At 45.7% G+C, this 21,239-nt stretch overlaps 1 protein-coding gene across 1 annotated transcript in view; it reads left to right on the top strand.

Annotated features, from left to right (window-relative positions):
* The first annotated feature begins 572 nt into the window (after window positions 1-572).
* AKAP6 (A-kinase anchoring protein 6) overlaps window positions 573-21,239 on the top strand; it is a 374,968-nt gene continuing 354,301 nt past the window's right edge. The window contains exon 1 of the mRNA XM_082275684.1: window positions 573-694. The gene's annotated coding sequence lies outside the window, so the exon portion shown is untranslated. The remainder of the gene's footprint in view (window positions 695-21,239) is intronic.

Genomic DNA, 21,239 nt, shown 5'->3' with positions numbered 1-21,239 from the left:
GGCCTAAAATGTTAATAAATTTTGATTTTTACATTTTTTTGGGGAATTTCATATAAAAATGTGAAAAATATTGTTATTTTTGCAAAATTTACGCTCTTTTTTTGTTTATAGCGCATGATCAAATTCGTTTAGGTACAGCGTCGCACGACCGCGCAATTGTCCATTAAAGTCACGCAGTGCCGAATTGCAAAATAGGCCCTGGTCAGGAAGGGGGTAAAATCTTCCGGGGCTTAAGTGGTTAAAAAGATCTCTATTTCCAATGAATAAAAAAAACAAAACAACGGAATCTCATTTACGTGACAGCAGCATGCATTTAAACATAGAGCCCTATTCTAATAAATATGGGTCCTGATCTGACAGCTGTTATATGGTATACCCATGATGTATTACTACTATACCTATGATGTGTTACACCTACTGCTCATTTTAGGCCACAGATTACAATATCATTTATTGACTGTTAAATCCCCACCCTCTCTGATAAAGGGTTAACCATCTGTCTCAAGGTACATCCCATCATTTCAGTAATAACCATCCTCCCACCCTCCCTCCATCACATCCCCAGTTACTACGGCAACTGCAACCCTAATGAGCAGCATCATCTGAGTTGATGTCACAGCATCATCCAGCAGGTCACGGTACCAGCCGCTCTCCGCCCAGAGCCTCAGACACAGCGTGCGCAGTCCAAGGGAAGGTGAGTGTTCCCCCAGACTCTTGCTTGGCCTTTCTGAGGATGCTGCTGGGGACAGCGGACACTTGGAGTGTGTGTGATGGAGCTCTGGGAGAAGTGGTACCCACCCTTATAGCCTGGGGAGGAGAGGAGAGGAGGGGAGGGATGGTGCAGAAACATAAGGCCATGCTATGCAGACTACTAGACAAAGGCCTCAGTCAAAATAAAAGACACATTTAAATAAAAACAACATATTCATTGCATGCACAGGCTTGGGAAATATATAGCTTTAGCCTATCAATGTGTGTGTTGAAAGACATAAATGGTTACTATCGACTGCAATGTTAGACGTATTCACAGCAGCATAAAAACAAATATTAGTAAAATTGTACAAATGCAGAGATGATTGTAAAATGATTGGTCTTATGTATTTATGTTATACCATATTGCTTTCAAATATTACAAAAAATATATGTTTTCATGAACATAATAGAGGATATACATTGTCATGTAGCAGCCTGGCTTTTGTGATCATTACGCCTATTGATTTATAAAGCATTCTCGTAGAATCAATCTATATTTCCTATATTGTTTATTGTGTAGAGTCTGCTGTATTATTGACGTTGGTTTATTTTATTCTGTTATATGATACAGTAATGCTGCACTTGCTGATTTATGGTTCCAGTAAAATCCCAGGCCTAGTAATGCAGGATGGTGAAGCTGGCCTGCTAGGGAATTGTGGTCCTGGTAGTCCGCTTGTCTTCAGGGCGTTCCCCTATGTTTGAAAGGACAGGCTTTTTTTTTTTTGGTTTATTGATCTTTTCATGCTGCACCCTCCCCAACCCGTGCCAGAGTATGGAAACCTTTCCTTCAAGAGATGAATGGGAAGAATAGGATCCATCCCCAGGGGTCTCCCTTCTCTAGTTTCCAGATGTGTTCTACACCTCCACAGCTTAGTAACCCTTAGCAGCCCCTCTGATACTACAAGAATCAACGTCAACTTGTGTCTGTAAGGAGCGGCCAGCTAGTGTCTCGTCATCTCATACTGGTGAACTACAAATCCCAGCCTATCATCCCAGGCACAGCTGAGTTCTTCTATATTGCCTGCTAGAAAATTCTTCATGATAAAACCTTCTGGCCCCAAGAGCAGGAAGGGTTATTCTGGACCTCCCACCTACATAGTTTAGATTACCCCTCCGTCCTGACTGGAGAGGCGGCAGGATATAGTTTAGTGACCTTGGGGACATTAATTGCTGCCAGACTTTGTGTTCTGCTCCAGGCCAGAAACATGCAAGTTGTTTATTTATAAGTGTGCGCATATTTCAGGCCTGCTACGGGCGGAAGTGAGGGGCCACAGATTGGATGAAACACCAGTGCTGACAAGTTCAGGTTTTCTTTTTAGTAATTCCAGACACCGAATTAGGTATTTTAGAACAATCACATGTTTTTTGTTAATAATTCACTAACATTGGTACTTAATAACATGGTGTTGGTATGTAGGTAATGATATAGTTATAAAAAATGAATGAGGAGGTAATAGAATTTTCATGCATTAATATTTATTTTAAAATGTCATTTCTACTTATGTAACAAACATCATTATTAACACAACTGTTATGTCAAATAACCATATGTGCTGTCAGCATAGGTATATATATATATATATATATACTCAGTGCTTTAAGTGGCCCAAAAGAGGTGCCGGTAATCTATTATATACTATAAATTTTGTCGCCCCCCCACCCCAGATCAGGGTCCCCACAGAGCACCCCCCCTGGCCTGGGCTGGGACTCCGGAGCAGGGGGACTCACTGGTGGTGACTGGTCTGGCTATGGAGTGGGAAATTTTCTTGGGGGGGCAATTGAGGGCGCAGATGTCCAAAATGAGTGTACTGGTACGCTAAGGTGCACGGAGAGGTGGCGGTATGCTCAAGAGCCATATTTGGAAGTGGCGGTACTAAGTACCAGTGCATACCGGCCCACTTAAAGCACTGTATATACTATATTGTCAAAAGTATTTGGACGCCTGCCTTTACATACACGTAAACTTTAATGGAATCCCAGTCTTAGTCCGCAGGGATGAATATTGAGTTGGCCCACCCTTTTCAGCTAAAACAGCTTTTCAACTCTTCTGGGAAGGCTGTCCAGGAGTGTGTCTATAGGAATGTTTGACCATTCTTCCAGAAGCACATTTGTGAGGTCAGGCACTGATGTTGGTTGCGAAGGCCTGGCTCGCAGTCTCCGCTCTAATTCATCTCAAAGGTTTTCTATCAAGTTGAGGTTACGACTCTGTGCAAGCAAGTCAAGTTCCTCCACCCCAAACTCGCTCATCCATGTCTTTATGGACCCCGCTTTTATGTTGGAACAGGAAGGGGCCATCCCCAAACCGTTCCCACAAAGTTGGGAGCATGAAATTGCTCAAAATGTCTTGGTATGCTGACACCTTAAGAGTTTCCTTCACTGGAACTAAGGGGCCAAGCCCAACCCCCTGAAAAGCATCCCCACACCATAATCGCCCTCCACTAAATGATTTGGACCAGTGCACAAAGCACCTCAATGCAGAAATGCAGCTTGAGGTAGTTTGTATGGCCCCACGTGCTTGTATGCATTCCTGACAACACTGGGGCATTCTCCTAATGGGACGACAGATGGGGCCCTGGGGCATTTCCTCCTAGATCTGGACCAGGGCATCACAGAGCTCCTGAACAGACTGAGGTGCAACCTCGTGGCATCAGATGGACCAAAACATAGTGTCCCAGAGGTGTTCTATTGGATTTTGGTTTAGGCGAACGTGGGGGACATTCAATATTATCAATTCCTTCATCCCCCAGGAACTGGCTGCATACTCTCACCACATGAAGCGGGGCATTGTCTTGCACCAGGAGGAACCCAGGACCCACTGCACCAGTGTAGGGTCTGACAATGGGTCCAAGAATTTCATCCCGATACCTAACAGCAGTCAGGGTGCCCATGTCTAGCCTGTAGAGGTCTGTGTATCCCTCCACGGATATGCCTCCCAAGTCCATCCCTGTCCCACCACATAACTGGTCATGCTGAATGATGTTACAGGCAGCATAACGTTCTCCACGACTTCTCCAGACCCTTTCACGTCTGTCACATGTGCTCAGGGTGAATCTGCTCTCATCTGTGAAAAGCACAGGGCGTCAGTGGCAGTACTGCCAATTCTGGCAAATGACAATCGAGCTCCACGGTGCCAGGCAGTGAGCACAGGGCCCACTAAAGGATTTCGGACCCTCAGGCCCCCCTCATAAAGTCTTTTTCTGATTGTTTGGTTGGAGACATTCACACCAATGGCCTGATGGAGGTCGTTTTGTAGAGCTCTGGCAGTGCTCATTCTGTTCCTCCTTGCACAAAGGAGCAGATACCGGTCCTGCTGATGGGTTAAGGACCTTCTACGGCCCTGTCCAGCTCTCCTAGAGTAACTGCCTGTCTCCTGGAATCTCCTCCCTGCTCTTGAGATTGTGCTGGGAGACACAGCAAACCTTCTGGCTAATGCCCCATACACACGTGCAGATTATCTACAGACATTTGTCTGCAGACTTACCTTTTCTATGTAGTGCCAGGGCCTGCCGGATTGCATACAAATTGAAAGTGTTTAGGTTTGACCTCATATTATATGGTTTTGGTAAGTCTGCAGACAAAAGTCTGCAGATAATCTGCACGTGTGTATGGGGCATAAGGCACGTATTGATGTGCCATCCTGGAGGAGTCGTTCTACCTGTGCAACATCTATAGGGTCCAGGTATCGCCTCATGCTACCAGTAAAGACACTGACCCTAGCCAAATGCAAAACTAGTGAAAAACAGCCAGAAAAGATGAGTGGGGTAAAAAGTCATTGGCCTCCACCTGTAATACCCCTCCTGTTTTGGAGGTCGACTCATTGTTGCCCATCTAGTGCAACTGTTGTTAATTTAATTAACATCAAAGCAGCTGAAACTGATTAACAACCCCCTCTGCTACTTAACTGACCAGATCAATATCCTGGGAGTTTAAATAACTTAATGCTATACTCTGATTAAAGAGTGTTCCTTTAATTTTCCTTAATTTTTTTTGAGCAGTGTATATTACAATATTACATTATAGGAAAGTTAAAGTCTTGCCTTACAGAGCAGTATTCAGAATTTTCAGGATATAGTCATTGGTTACCTCCACATTTCTCTCATGACATGATGTTTTTCTAGGTTGTTGATATGGCAGAAGGAGTTCCCAAGTCAGTTGGCATAATTTACCAGATTGGCGTTTCCATTCCAGCTAATGGATAGTTTCCCTTTACTTCACTTTCATAAAATCTAGAAAAAAAGAGGATGACAAGGAATAATCAGACGGACTAACATATGGAAGAATAATGGTTACACAAGCCAACAAATGTCTAACATGGAACACTGTGTTCTCCCTGCGGGGATGGCTCACCACCGACCCCCCAAACCCCCCCACACACACACCAGGAGGGTGAACACTAAGTTTTTGCAGGTGGGATTCAACCCACCAAGATTTGAAGCGTCTATGCCCAGCATTACACTGGTGGTTTTTTTTTTTTTTTAAATTGTAGTCTGAAGTATCGAGATCTTTTGTTTTGTTCAGTATTTGTAACCATTTGAGAATGCTTTGCAAAACTTTATGATGATGATGTTGTACAGTGTATTGGAGTCTTCTGCTCCAGGTATCTTTGATTCTTTGTTTCTTGTAATGGTAAGATCACTTTCAGGCTTTATGTCATTCAGTTGTAAAATGAAAAAGTTGGGAAGCCCTGATGATTTCCACATATAGGTGATCTTTCCAAGTGATGTAAGGAAGAAAGCTTCTGAGTTCTGTATAAATGGAACTGTGCAACACTGAGATCTTACACACCGCTGTGATAAAATATATGTTATCTAACATATGACATCACCAGTGTGACCTCACATGATTCATCAGCACTGTGACCTCTTTATTACACCAACACTGTGACTTTGCACATTATACCTTCCCTGTAAATGTACATATTACCCAGGGGAGGACTGGGCCAGGGGGCAGGGGGGTAATTGCCCCCTGGGCCGCTCTGATGTCCTGTAAAAAGGCTGCACCGCTTTTGCCACAGGCATGCCTAAAGGATTCCTGGTGGATGGAAGTAAAAAGTCTCTGCCAATGAGTGTGGGATGAAGACAAGGACAGAGTGCAGACCTCCCTCCCCAGCATGGATGGTGTAAACTGTGTCTGAGCAGAGGCCGGTTCCATGCCCCACTGGAGTCTCTCCTCCCCTGGCCAGCCCCAACCATGCTGTCCCAGCACCCCCAATCCAGATTCAGCTGGTGAGTAGAGAGTACATGGAGCAGGGCTTCAGCTTGGAATGGGGGTCAGGAGGACGACGGGAAGAGGGAGAGTGGGAGGGGGGCTGATTCACTGCACCATGGGCCTCTGGTTTGTACTTGTCCCCTGGGCTGAAAGTTGCCAGTCTGCCCCTGATATTACCCTACTACTGACATGCTATAAATTACACTTCATAACTTCATATGTTGCCCCAACACCATGACTTCACATATTACACCACAGACTTGCTGTACAATACACCAACACTGTGACTTCATGTGTTACCCCAACAACAATATTAAACCAGCACTAACATGCTGCACATTACACCAGCACTGATATTTCACATTACCCCAACACATTCACTGACATATTACACCAGCACTAAGACTCAGTGCCGGGACAAGGTCATCCAGCGCCCAGGGCAAGGATGCCAAACTGCGCCCCCCTTTCCCTTAGGTTTAGGGTCAAGGCGCCCCCCCATCCCTGAAATAAACCATTGCACCCAGGGCAACTTACCCTTCTGCCCACCCCTTGTCCTGGCCCTGCTGAGACTCCAGATGTCACTTCAGCACAGTGACTTCATTTATTGCACAACAGTGGTAGTCAGCTTTCTTTATATAGTGGTCTTAAGTGAGACCCCATGGCACCTCCAAAAAGACACATGTGACATTCTAATACTACAGAAAGCTGTCATAGACTGCACAAATGCAACAAGAGATGGAACAAAGACTTTGGACCTGCTACAAGACATAGTCAGAGACTGCAAATGTGCTACAGCAAATAGGAAACTCCAAACAGGACACTGGCATTGTTGGAAACTGGGATCTTGCTTCAGAGGACAGACTGGAGACACGTTACATGTCGTAGACTGGAGACAGGGGCAGACTGGCAACTTTCAGCCCAGGGGGCAAGTACAAACCAGAGGCCTATGGTGCAGTGACTTGGTCCCCCTGCCCACTCTCCCTCTTCCTGTCCTCCTCCTGACCCCCATTCCAGGCTGAAGCCCTGCTCCAGGTACTCTCTATTCACCAGCTGAATCCTGGTTCCCAACCTAGTCAGCAGGGGGTGGTTGGGGGGAGCTTGGACAGCTCGGTTGGGACTGGCCAGGGGAGGAGAATCTCAAGTGGGGCATGGAACTGGCCTCTGCTTAGACACAGTTTACACCATCCATGCTGGGGAGGAAGGCCTGCACTCTGTCCTTGTCCTCATCTCGCACTCAGTAGGTCAGTGGTGTGGCAGAGACTTTTTACTTCTCTTCACCAGGGATTCTTTAGGCATGTCTGTGGCATAAGTGGTGCAGCCTTTTTACAGGACATCAGAGCGGCCCAGGGGGCAGTTGTCCCCCTGCCCCCTGGCCCAGTCCTCCCCTGACTGGAGACACGTTACATGTCGTAGACTGGAGACACGTTACATGTCGTAGACTGGAGACACGTTACATGTCGTAGACTGGAGACACATTACGTGTCGTAGACTGGAGACACATTAGATGTCATAGACTGGAGACACATTTCATGCTAAAGATTGAAATCCGTTTACCAAGCAATGCTTTCAAATTTGTGCTCCCTACAGGCCCCTCTTAAAAATGATGTGTCACATTTAATATTTCTCTCAGCAGAATGCATTAGGTTAGGTTCACACTATTGTGGTTCCCCTATGGCCGTATTTGCTTGGGCTGCTTTACCTACAGGAAAAGCAGGGAAAAAATTCTGCACCTTTTCCAAAATTGCAGTTGCAGGGAAGTGCTTACTGCTATGTGGTTACCAATTACCAGCATGGGAAAAAGCTCTGTGGTTTTTCAGTGCATGGGGGTGCCATTAAGAATTAATGGCACCCCCCTGCAGCTACTAACAGAAGCTGTTGGTAGCTGCGAGTGCAGGAAAGCATGCGATTTACACTCAGTCCCACACCCGCATACATGTGAACCTAGCCTTACAATAAGAAAAATGAAATATTTTGCACAACACAGATCAACTTAAATGTGAAGGGAAAAAAAATTAACTAATAAAAGCCAGTCTAAATATTTTTCCTGCACTGACCCAAGTAAGCACATAGGTCTGTATGTGCACCAAAGGCTGCACAAAAAGTGTTAAATGGCCAGAGATTAGACACCTGATATATAAGATTACGGTACTGGTGTAATGTATGAGATCACACTACTGGTGTAAAATCCAAGATTACAATATTAGAGTATTGTATGAGATCACAGTGCTGATGTATAAGCAGAATAGGTGTGATGAATGAAATCACGATACTGTATGAGATCACAGTACGAGTGTCTGTTGTATGAGATCACAATACTGGCATGATATTGATATGATATATGAGCCAAATACAGTGCATCCGGAAAGTATTCACAGCTTTTTCTTCATTTTGCTATGTCACAGCCTTATTCCAAAATGGATTAAATACATTATTTTCCTCAAAACTCTACAAATAATACCCCATAATGACAACATGAAGAAAGTTTGTTTGAAATATTTGCAAATTTATTAAAAATAATAAATGAAAAAAAAAAATCACATGTAATGTACATAAGTATTCACAGCCTTTCGCTCAATACTTTGTTGAAGCACATTTGGCACCAATTACAGCCTCAAGTCTTTTTGAGTATTATGCTACAAGTTTGGCACACCTATTTTTGTGCAGTTTCTCTCAAGATCTATCAGGTTGGTGCACAGCCATTTTCAGATCTCTCCAGAGCTGTTCAATCGGGTTCAAGTTTGGACTCTAGATGGGCCACTCAAGGACATTCACAGAGTTGTCCCATAGCCACTCCTTTGTTATCTTGGCTGTGTTCTTCGGGTCGTTGTCCTGTTGGAAGATGAACCTTTGCCCCAGTCTGAGGTCCAGATTGCTCTGGAGCAGGATCTCATCAAGGATGTCTGTACATTGCTGCATTCATCTTTTCCTAGATCCTGACTAGTATCCCAGTTCCTGCCAGTAAAAAACATCCCCACAGCATGATGCTGCCACCACCATGCTTCACTGTAGGGATATTGGCCAGGTGATGAGCAGTGCCTGTTTTCCTCCAGACATGATGCTTGCCATTCAGGCAAATAGTTCAATCTTTGTTTCATCAGACCAGAACATTTTGTTTCTCATGGTCTGAGAGTCCTTCAGGTGCCTTTTGGCAAACTCCAGGTGGGCTGTCATGTGATTGGCTTCCGTCTGGCCACTCTACCATACAGGCCTGATTGGTGGAGTGCTGCAGAGATGGTTGTTCTTCTGTAAGGTTCTCTTCTCTGGAGCTCTGTCAGAGTGACCATCAGGTTCTTGGTCACCTCTCTGACTTAGGCCCTTGTTCCCTGATCGCTCAGTTTAGCCTGCCTGCCCGCTCTAGGAAGAGTCCTGGTGGTTTCAAACTTCTTCCATTTACAGATGATGGAGTCCACTGTGCTTATTGGGACCTTCAATGCTACAGAAATGTTTCTGTACCCTTCCCCAGATCTGTGCCTCGATACAATCCAGTCTCTGAGGATGTGCCTGAGCTTAATTTTGAGTGTCATATCAAAGTGTCATAATTTGCGCCCTAGGTGACTGCCTAGGTCGCCTTACAGGTAGCGCCGGGCCTGCTTGGAAGAGCAGTCGCTGTAGATCTGAGGGGAAGATCTGAAATGAGATGAAGCTCTGCTGATTTCTATCATCCAATCATGTGCAAGCAAAAATGCTGTTTTTTATTTTCCTTGCATGTCCCCCTTTAGATCTACAGCGGATCTACAGCAGATATAACGATCTGCTGTGATGCACGGAAAAGCTTGAAAAGTGTAATGTCCAGAAGAAAGTCCCCTCTTAATGGTTGTGACCAGTGGTACCATTTTCATCATGGGCGTGTTGCCCAACTGCTGGGATATCTCACCATTGGTCTTATACCAACAAGAAGAGTGGTGTGTTTCTTAGCACACAAGTGACAACCAGAAGCTGCAACATTACTTTTACATTTTTGGGTTTGTTTAGATGGCTAATTGGTAGGCCACAATGCTAGACAACGATGGAAAAGTAGCGGCTCAGGTGTGAATGATTAAACCCTCAAGGGTCGGGTGCATGTCCAGTCCGCGGTCTGAGCAAATCCAAACACAAGAGAAATGTAACTGCTTCCTTTTGTTTGTCTGTCTTGTTCATGATGTTTGCCATATTTGGATACGATTTTACTCAATAAAGTCCACTATTTGCCTTTCATGTCAGAGTGCGGTCAAAATTCCTCTTGTGTTTGCTAGGCCACAATGCCCTATCCTCATGGAGCCCACTCACCTTTTGCTAATAGGGTTCACTAATTCCTAGAACCAGTGACCCCACAGTGTGCCAAAGGGTGTGCCAATTTGTCAAGCCAAGTACAAGATATCCCAATAAGGCATGATCTGTGATACTTTACATTACACACAACAAATCAGACCAACACACAGCAGGATCGCTGCTTAAAGGGTTTAGTTATCCATAAAATCATCCCTAGGGGACAGATCCATCTCTACTGAGTGCAGCACATGTCAGGTGGAGTTTAGATAACAGGAGCCTGTTACATGCTGCCTACAGAACACTCACACTTTTACATTTGGTGGTATACCTATGGAAAGGTCGTAGCACATTAATACCTTGTCTTCTTTCCAGAGAGTTTCCAGAATATTGGAAGAAAATAAATCGTGGCACTCATATATGCTAAAATACACTGTGTAATTGTTTGTTTAACCCTATGTCTCTCAAGCTTTGCATCTTAAAGAGGAGGTAAACCCTCCTCTGCAAGTTGTACCTATAGGTAAGCTTACCTATAGGTACTGTAAATATCTCCTAAACATGTACCGTTTAGGAGATATTTACCTTACATGCAGCCAGTGACGTCACTGGTGCATGCGCTCTGAAGGAACGGCCGCTGGTGCCGTTTCTTCAGAGCCCCGTGCCGTGACCGTCGGCTCCTGCGCCCGTGCGCGGGAGTGACATCACCGCGGCTCCAGCCAATCAGATGGCCGGATGCCGCGATCCCGGAAGACGGGCGACTGAACATGTCGCCCGTCATAGAGGTAAGCGGGCGGCACGGCGGGGGCTTGTTCGATGCATACTAGCTCATTATGTGTTTCTCTTTCAAGGTGAAAAAAAATAAAAATAAATCGGGTTTACAACCTCTTTAAAGTGATTGTAAACGGTCACCTTGTAAAACAACTCATTCAGTTTAAAATAGAAATGAAAGGCAAAACATTTGTGTATGGATATAAAAAAAACATTATAAATATCTTCCCCCCTGCCTTTTTTTATAAGTGATCACATTCCCTCTGTTCCCATCCTCATAAGTGCTGGAGGGAGGAGAAGCAACAGCTCACTGAGCTTCTCAGTGAAAGGCTGTGCGGGGAGGCAGAGGCTTTCAGGACAAGTCTGGTCATTGGAGGAGAGTAGGCTGAGTTCCCAGTACAGCTAGAGAACTGACCATGCTGTGTTCTCATGCCTAGTGTGGTCAGTTTTTAATAGGAAAGCAGAGGGACTGGCAGGAACACCAGGGATTTCACAAAAAGGAAGCAATACAAAGAGAACAGGATACATTTCCATACACGTATATGGTACAGCAGGCACATATCAGGAATATGAATTGTTGGGGCAATAAACACTTTCAGTGCCGGTTCACACATATGCAATGTCAGACATTGCATGTGATTTGCAGTGCACTGAGATGTCTGTGCCTTGCGAATTCAGCCACACAGATTGTATGGCTGAATTTGCATTGCATATGGACCAAAATCACACAGGTTTTTTGGTCCGCACCAGAATCAGATTGCATGGGTGTTCACACCTATGCGATCCATTTCATGTCCGAATTGACAGTTCGCACTGCAATATGCAAACTTATCTGAGGGTGTCATTAACTTTTTTTGACACCCCAGTGATTTGCATATGGCAGTGTGAACTGCCTGTGAGTCGAGTGTGATGCGGGAACCCGCTGTGGATTCACAGGTTTCCCACATCATGTAAGGAATGCCAAAAATCAGGTACCCCATAAAAAAAAAAAAACTAATAAGTTTTACATTTCCAGCTTCAGCAGTCCAGGATTATAGTTCTGTTCATAGAGAAAGTTAAACTCATGGCAGTTCTATTAAAGCACTAGTAGAGGGCAGCATTGAGTTAATAGCCTGAATGACATTTTAATGGAACACTGCTAATATAGCAGAAGGTACCAAACGACCAACCTTTGTTTCTGGTGGAAACAGAATAGCAGTTGCTATCCTGTCCATCAGACTGAAGATCATGCTTTATGTCATTGCAGGTAAGAGGGAGCATATTTAGGGCTATAAACAGGACAAGATTGATTTAATTTACATCCCTGTAATCAGTTAAGGCTGCTGTCGCTACTATGTGGTTAAAAAACACACTGCACAAACATTAGTGCATCACACTGACGGCCATGGGGCCAGTGTACTGGGAATATGATTATCATAGTGTTATGTTCTTATATTATATTAGATTCTATTATTAGACCACAGTGGTGCAGAATGAGTAATAACACTACAGCACATGTTACATTTTTTATTATTTTCTATGAGGAGTGGACGTTGTTCCTGTATATGAGATTTTTATTATATATATATATATATATATATATATATATATATATATATATATAGATGTGTATTATTATGTATGAACAGAATAGCAGTTGCTATCCTGTCTATCAGACTGAAGGTCATGCTTTATGCCATTGCAGAAAATTTTCAATAAAAACACTTCTGGTTTCACCCGACCCGCTCCATTCGCACATTGGAGTTATTGACCAAACTTTTAACATATGTGCAACAATCGTATATTTTTGAACCGGCACTAAGTAACATCAGTGTTCTTGTTTTATCTAGCCATGCTCAAACACTTATTCAAGAGCTGTTATTTACTAAGAAAGTGATTATATTGTGTGGCCTTAAGAAGCGCCATCAAATGATCAGTGGCCTGGCGTGGTGAAGTCCTCTTTCCAAAATAAATGTACTCTCATTACTCTCATGCCCTACTAACTTCTTAACCACTTGCCGACTGCCTAACGACGATTTACGTCGGCAGTCAGCCCCTCATAGGCAAAGCGATGTAGGTCTACGTCGCTAGCCTGTGAGGCTCTAGGGAGCGAGCGCGCGCTGCGGGAGGCGCGCTCCCGCTCGCTCTCGGACCCCCCCACCCGATGTCCGCCGGATGTCGCGATTGTCCGTTACATCGGGAGAAAGGCAGGCGGCTAATGTAAACACAGCCACCTGTAATTCTCCCCTGTGTAAGAATGGAGATCATACGGTTCTGCTATGTAGGACCATTGATCTCTGTTCTTACACCTCAAGCCACATCCAATCACAGTTAGAAGCACGCCCCTAGGGACACACTTAACCCCTCCTTCACAAATAAAGTTAACTCCTTCCCTGCCAGTGTCATTTTTACAGTAACAGTGCATATGTATAGCACTGATTACTGTAGTAATGTAACTGGTAACCCCAAAAGTGTCAAAAATGTCAGTCAAGGGTCCGATCTGTCCGCCGCAATGTCGCAGTCCCACAAAAAAAAAAAATCGCAGATCGCTGCCATTACTCGTTAAAAAAAAAACAAACAACAAAAATGACAAACATCTTTCCCTTTGTTAGTAAACGCGATAACTTTTGCGCAAACCAATCAAAATACGCTTTTTGCGATTTTTTTTACCAAACATATGTAGCATAAAACAAATTGGCCTAAAATGTTAAAACATTTTGATTTTTACATTTTTTTGGGGGGAATTTCATATAAAAAATGTGAAAAATATTTTTATTTTTGCAAAATTGACGCTCTTTTTTTGTTTATAGCACATGATCAAAAAAATCGCACAGGTGATCAAATACCACCAAAAGAAAGCTCTGTTTGTGGGAAAAAAAGGATGTCAAATTCGTTTAGGTACAGTGTCGCACGACTGCGCAAATGTCCTTTAAAGTCACGCAGTGCCGAATCGCAAAATAGGCCCTGGTCAGGAAGGGGGTAAAATCTTCCGGGGCTTAAGTGGTTAAAAACTGGGACACCTGGCTTTGAATTACAACTTTAGCTGTATGTCTTAATAATTGCTTCTTGAGATTACCTCTGATGTGACAAGGATCTATATCAGCCTCCTCCTTCGTTCCCTATTAGTTTGTACAATACCTTCTAGAATTAAAAACAGAATTTGGTGCTTCCAGATGTTGAAATATATTCATTTTTCCCAATAAACCTAAACAGCAACCAGAAGTTAACTGTGCTTTGTGTACACAGGAACCAAGCAGCTACACGTGATTACAATCAGTCCAATATCCTGCTCCTCAGACACATCATAAAACCCACAAAAATGCATTTGACTATCAAACATTAAGGTCCAGGAAATATGCTTAATGCAGTTTTAATAATTTCTCTTTGTCATAATTCAATAATCCCCAGCTATACTTTACCAGGCCCCCCTCACAGCTCCTGCCTCTGCTGCAGCTAGCACTGAAATCCAAGGTGTCACCTGGGTTTGTGGGCTACAGCGGTTGCCAATAATCACATGCCAGAAATTCAACATGCTGATTGTACCCAAGTTGAACGATGGATTGACTTGAGTACAATCAGCCTGCCCATAGATGGTTCAAATCTCGTCTGGTCCCTGCTGAACCAAGCACGATTCAAACCATCTTTATCCTGCTAAATAGCTCTAAGTGACTCTAGTAATGGCAGCTTTTGGGTCTGCTAACCCACCATGGCCATTATGAAGCCAAGTGAAGGATCTCCCTGGTTCCTAGGCATTCCTGGTTCGTAGACCTCTGATAACGATGGAGGAGGGTGGCTGAATACAGGAAAAGAACTGGGCATATCCCAGAAGAATTTTGTTAAAAAATGTTTGTTTTAGGAATGTCAATTTGATTTTCTAATCTTTATTGGGGTCAAATGGATGTTCATTTTTGACCGTAGTGACAAGAAGATTCAAAAGAGCCTCTTATGGTCCCCTATTCACAGAGGCGTACCTAGGGTCTCCAGCGCCCTTGGCGAGGAGCTGTATCGGCGCCCCCCCTCCCTGAGAGAAAGAGGGGGGTGACAGAGAGAGAGAGGGAGAGGGTGACAGAGAGTGAAAGAGGGAGGGGGTGACAGAGTGAAAGAGGGGGTGACAGAGAGAGAGAGAGCTGGGGTGATGGAGAGAGAGTGAAAGAGAGAGAGAGAGAGGGGGGGTGACAGAGAGAGAGAGGAGGGTGACAGAGAGATAGGGAGGTGACAGAGAGGGAGGGGGTGACAGAGAGAGGGGGGTGACAGAGGGAGGGGAGGGGTGACAGAAAGGGAGGGGGGGTGATAGAGAAGGAGGGGGGTCCCCCGGTCAGCCTGTCCTTCAGGCTAGGGGTGGAGAGGAGGTTGAAGGTGCTGAGCGGTGGTACAGGCTCCTCTGACAGCTCAGTGCAGTCCTCATTCCCAGCTTGCTGCCGAGCTGGAGCTGATTAATGATGTCACGGTCATGTGACTGCTGACCACCCGTATGTGTGGGTGGAGACGGAGATCCGGAGAGTCCGCACTTCCGCTGTTCTGCCTGGAGTGGACATAGGGCTCTGGGCGCAGGCTGAGCGAAGGGCGCAAAAATAACTGCTAACACTGCCAAATTGTTTGCGCCCCCCCTCGGCCTGCGCCCCTGGCGGGCGCCAGTCTGGCCAGCCCCATGGGACCCCCCTGCCTATTCAGTCTCTACAGGAGAGGCTAAAAAGTGGGATGTAGAAGCAGTATAAAGAGCCAGTCAGGTGTGCATCATTGTAAGAAGTCATGGTGATAGGAAGACAACGCATGACACTGATGGTGTGACAGAGAGCTCTTCAGTGTGCTGCTTCTCTTTTCATAGTTCAGCTACAAGTCGGGGAGGGGAAGGACCTGTAAGTGAAAGTCAAATTGTAAAACTGTAGCAGAGAAAGATCAGGTCCCCTTCCCTGCTAGACAAGACATTGCTGCGGGGTAACGTTTTCTAAATGTCAGGACTGGATGGACAGAAATACAAATCCAAATACAAAGAAATACAAATCCTTTGGCAGGTAAAACAGATCCTATAGATGTATTTATTCTGTGTAATCAGCCTGGAGTTCAGGTTTAAAGTAGAACTTAATGGCAATTTTTTTTTCATTTTGGATAGAGTAAGGGAGGGTTATAACCCCTGTCAAATTTTTTCCCGCCATCTGTTTCCCATTGCTGAGATTTCCTTTCACTTCCTGTCCCATTGCCAAACAGGAAGTGAGAGGGAATCCCTACAAATTAAGGGAATTCCTTGGGGATCCCCAGAACTAGTGTCCCCACTTGAAGATTTCCCCTCTATTACTCTTCTGGGGACAACCCAAAATGTGGGATATTTCTTTTACTTTCACTTTCAATGATAAGGGTAAACAGGAGTGGGTGAATCTCCCCCCACGGTTATTGCCTTTTGTTTCACTTGACCCTCCCTTCTAGATTGTAAGCTCTAACGAGCAGGGCCCTCTAGTTCCTCCTGTTTTGAATTGTATTGTAACTGTATTGTCTTCCCTTACATTGTAAAGCGCTGCGCAAACTGTTGGCGCTATATAAATCCTGTATAATAATAATAATAATAATAATAATAATAATGGGGCACAGACAGCAATAAAAACCAACAAGCCACCTAATCCCCCTTCAATCTATCCAAAACTAAAAAACAAAAAAGTGGATGTGAGGGTGATTTTGTGTGACATCTGTCACCTCATTGATCGCTAGTGTTTGTATGGGCTGATCTGATTGGCTAGGCGGGTGTCCCCTTCCCCTCTCATCTGTATAGCTCTCTTGAAGCCCCTGCGCTCAGTGGTAGAGCAAGGCTGAATCCCTGTAGAGGAGTAGAAAAAAAAAGTTTTGCCTTTAGTTATACTTTAACTGGTTGCCAACCGCCCGCTACCTTTTTACTGTGGCTGTGAGGCCCTCCTTGGCAAACTGACGTAGGTCTACGTCGGTCGCGCGCCGGCAGCTAGGGGAGAGCATGCGCTGCCGGCGGCGTGCTCCCGCCCCCACTCGGCAGTGGGGAAGCCGATTCACGGGGCAGGTGGCTCCGATTGCTGCCAATCCCGCTGAGAGAGAAGGACGGCCGGCTGTTGTAAGCTCCATTGATCCTTCTATATAGAAACACAGGTCTCTATGGTCATTTCACAAGCCACACCCCCCACAGTTAGAATCACTCCCCATGGCTCACATTTAACCCCTTGATCACCCACAGTGTTAACCCCTTCCCTGCCAGTGTCATTATTACAGTAACAGTGCATATTTTTAGCACTGATTGCTGTAGTAATGTCACTGGTCCCCCCAAAAGTGTCAAACATTTCAGTTAGGGGTCCGATCTGTCCGCCGCAATGTCGCAGTCCCGCTAAAAATCACAGATCACTGCCATTACTAGTAAAAAACAAAAACAACAATAAACATGACATAAATCTTTCCCGTAGTTAGTAAACGCAATAACTTTTCCGCAATCCAATCAAAATCCGCTTATTGCGATTTTTTTTTTACCAAAAATATGTAGCAGAAAACAAATTGGCCTAGAATGTTAAAAAAATTAGATTTTACATTTTTTTTTCAGAATGCTATATAGCAGAATGTGAAAAATATTGTTTTTTTTTTCAGAATTGTCGCTCTTTTTTTGTTTATAGCGCAAAAAATAAAAATCGCACAGGTGATGAAATACCACCAAAAGAAAGCTCTACAGTATTTGTGGGGAAAAAAGGACATCAATTTTGTTTGGGTACAGCGTCGCACAACATTTTTTAAAATTAAAATAACAAACATGTCATACTTACCTGCTCAGTGTGGTTGGTTTTGCACAGGGCGACCTTCTCTTCTTGGGTCCCCTGTCGGCGCTCCAGCCTCCTCCTGTTCTCGGTGTTCCCCCATAGACAACCCTTTAATATCACTATGATGCAGGGAATGCATTTAGGTTAAACGAGTTGTAAAGGCAGAAGGTTTTTTTTTATCTTATCCACTTGCCGACCGCCGCACGACTATCTACGGCGGCGGTCAGCCCCTCACAGGCAAAGTGACGTAGGGCTACGTCACTAGCTTGTGAGGGTCTAGGACCCCCCCGTGGTCACGGACCCCCCCGTGCGTGTGACCGGCGGACCCGATGTCCGCCGGCCACTCTGCGATCGGCGGGGGAGAGGGAGAAAGTCAGGCAGCTTGTGTAAACAAGCTGCCTGTCATTCTCCCCTCTGTATGAGAGATGATCATATGGATCTACTATGTAGATCCGTTGATCACTCTGCATACAGCTGAAGCCACAGCCAATCACAGTTAGAATCACGCCCCTAGGGACACACACAGCCCCTCCCTCTCAAATAAAGTTAACCCCTTCACTACCAGTGTATTTTTACAGTAACAGTGCATATATATAGCACTGATTACTGTAGAAATGTCACTGGTAACCCCAAAAGTGTCAAAAATGTCAGTCAAGGGTCCGATCTGTCCGCCGCAATGTCGCAGTACCGCAAAAAAAATCGCAGATCGCCGCCATTACGTGTTAAAAAAAAAACAACAAAAATGACAAAAATCTTTCCCTTAGTTAGTAAACGCAATAACTTTTGCGCAAACCAATCAAAATACGCTTTTTGCAATTTTTTTTACCAAACATAGGTAGCATAAAACAATTTGGCCGAAAATGTTAAAAAATTTTGATTTTTACATTTTTTTTTGGGGGAATTTCATATAAAAAAAAAGGGAAAAATATTGCTATTTTTGCAAAATTTACGCTCTTTTTTTGTTTATAGCGCGTGATCAAAAAATCGCACAGGTGATCAAATACCGCCAAAAGAAAGCTCTGTTTGTGGGAAAAAAAGGACGCCAAATTCGTTTAGGTACACGACCGCGCAATTGTCCGTTAAAGTCACGCGGTGCCGAATCGCAAAATACCCCCTGGTCAGGAAGGGGGTAAAATCTTCCGGGGCTTAAGTGGTTAATGCATTCTATGTGTTCTATGTGTGTAGAAGCCACCCAGCACCCCCTAATACTTACCTAAACCCATCTCTATCCAGCGATGTCCACGAGTCCCTCGGCTGTCCGGGACTCTCCTTCCCGATTGGCTGGGACACAGCAGCAGCGCCATTGGCTCCCACGGCTGTCAGTCAAAGTCAGTCAATCAGGAGAGAGAGGGGGCGGGGACGAACGGCAGCTCCATGTCTGAATAGACACACGGAGCTGTGGCTCAGCTCAGGTGTCCCCATAGCAAGCTGCTTGCTGTAGGGGCACTCAAAAGAAGGGAGGGGCTAGAAGCAGGGAAGAAGGACCCAAGAAGAGGAGGATCGGGGCTGCTCTGTGCAAATCCAGTTCACAGGGCAGGTAAGTACAACATGTTTGTTATTTACAAAAAAAAAAGAGACTTTACAATCACTTTAACCACTTAAGGACCGGCCGCCACAGTTATACTGCAGCGGGCAGCCCCTCCTGCGCAAACCTAAGAAGGTATACGTTGGTCGCGCGCCTGCAGCTAGGGGGCGAGCGCGTGCGCCGCTGGCGCACTCCCGTCCCCATTTGGCAGCGGGGACTCGGATGCACGGGGCAGGCAGCTCCGATTGCCACCTGACACCCGCGATCGCTCCCCGCTGGGAGAGAAGAACGGACAACTGTTGTAAACACAGCCGACCGTTCTTCTCCCTGGAATGATCACAGAGTGCCTGTGATCCTTTTATGTAGGATTACATGTCTCTGTGTTAATTTCACAAGCCCCCCCCCCCCACAGTTAGAATCACTCCCCTAGGCTCACATTTAACCCCTTGATCATCCACAGTATTAACCCCTTCCCTGCCAGTGTAATTATTACAGTAACAGTGCATATTTTTAGCACTGATTACTGTAGTAATGTCACTGGTCCCCCCAAAAGTGTCAAAAATGTCAGTTAGGGGCAGTGGCGGCTGGGGAAGTTTTAAGATGGGGGGCGCAAGACCCCGCCCTTCCATTTTGACCACTCCCATTTCTCAGAAGCCCCACCCCTTATAGACTCCACCCATTTTGTCCCCTGTATTTTGCTTGCGTGAACCAATTCTCCCAATATATCACATATTAAGGGGTCCATCAGTACTAGTATATCCCATAATAGGGAACAGGGGCCCTATTATGGGATATACTGTGAGAGACATCCTATTATGGGATACATGGACTGAGAGTGGCACAAATCCCTCAGGCACAAACCCCGCACAAACAATTCAAGCACAAACCCCACAGTACAGGCCCTCTAGCATAAACCCCACAGTACAGGCCCCTAGCACAAACCCCACAGTACATGCCCCCTTCAATATAGTGACCAGTATAAATGCCCCCTTTCAATGTAGTGACCAGCATGCATGTCCCCAATGCAGTGACCAGTATACATGTCCCCAATGCAGAGCTATGCGTGCGTGCCTCCAATGCAGTGACCACCAGTGTACATGTCCCCAATGCAGAGATATGCGTGCGTGCCTCCAATGGAGTGACCACCAGCGTACATGTCCCCGATGCAGAGCTATGCGTGCGTGCCTCCAGTGCAGCCAGTGACCACCAGTATACATGTCCCCCAATGCAGAGCTATGCGTGCGTGCCTCCAGTGCAGCCAGTGACCACCAGTATACATGTCCCCCAATGCAGAGCTATGCGTGCGTGCCTCCAATGCAGCCAGTGACCACCAGTATACGTCCCTCAATGCAGAGCTATGCGTGCGTGCCTCCAGTGCAGCCAGTGACCACCAGTATACGTCCCTCAATGCAGAGCTATGCGTGCGTGCCTCCAGTGCAGCCAGTGACCAGTATACGTCCCTCAATGCAGAGCTATGCGTGCGTGCCTCCAGTGCAGCCAGTGACCACCAGTATACATCCCCAATGCAGAGCTATGCGTGCGTGCCTCCAGTGCAGCCAGTGACCACCAGTATACGTCCCCCAATGCAGAGCTATGCGTGCGTGCCTCCAATGCAGCCAATGACCACCAGTATACGTCCCCCAATGCCAAGCTATGCGTGCGTGCCTCCAATGCAGCCAGTGACCACCAGTATACGTCCCCCAATGCAGAGGTATGCGTGCCTCCAATGCAGCCAGTGACCACCAGTATGCGTCCCCCAATGCAGAGCTATGCGTGCGTGCCTCCAATGCAGCCAGTGACCACCAGTATACATCCCCCAATGCAGAGCTATGCGTGCGTGCCTCCAGTGCAGCCAGTGACCACCAGTATACATCCCCCAATGCAGAGCTATGCGTGCGTGCCTCCAGTGCAGCCAGTGACCACCAGTATACGTCCCCCAATGCAGAGCTATGCGTGCGTGCCTCCAGTGCAGCCAGTGACCACCAGTATACGTCCCCCAATGC

The sequence above is a fragment of the Pelophylax lessonae genome (genome assembly GCF_965119305.1).
Source record: "Pelophylax lessonae genome assembly, chromosome: 13".
Taxonomy (NCBI): domain Eukaryota; kingdom Metazoa; phylum Chordata; class Amphibia; order Anura; family Ranidae; genus Pelophylax; species Pelophylax lessonae.
This window is presented reverse-complemented; position numbering and strand designations above follow the sequence as displayed.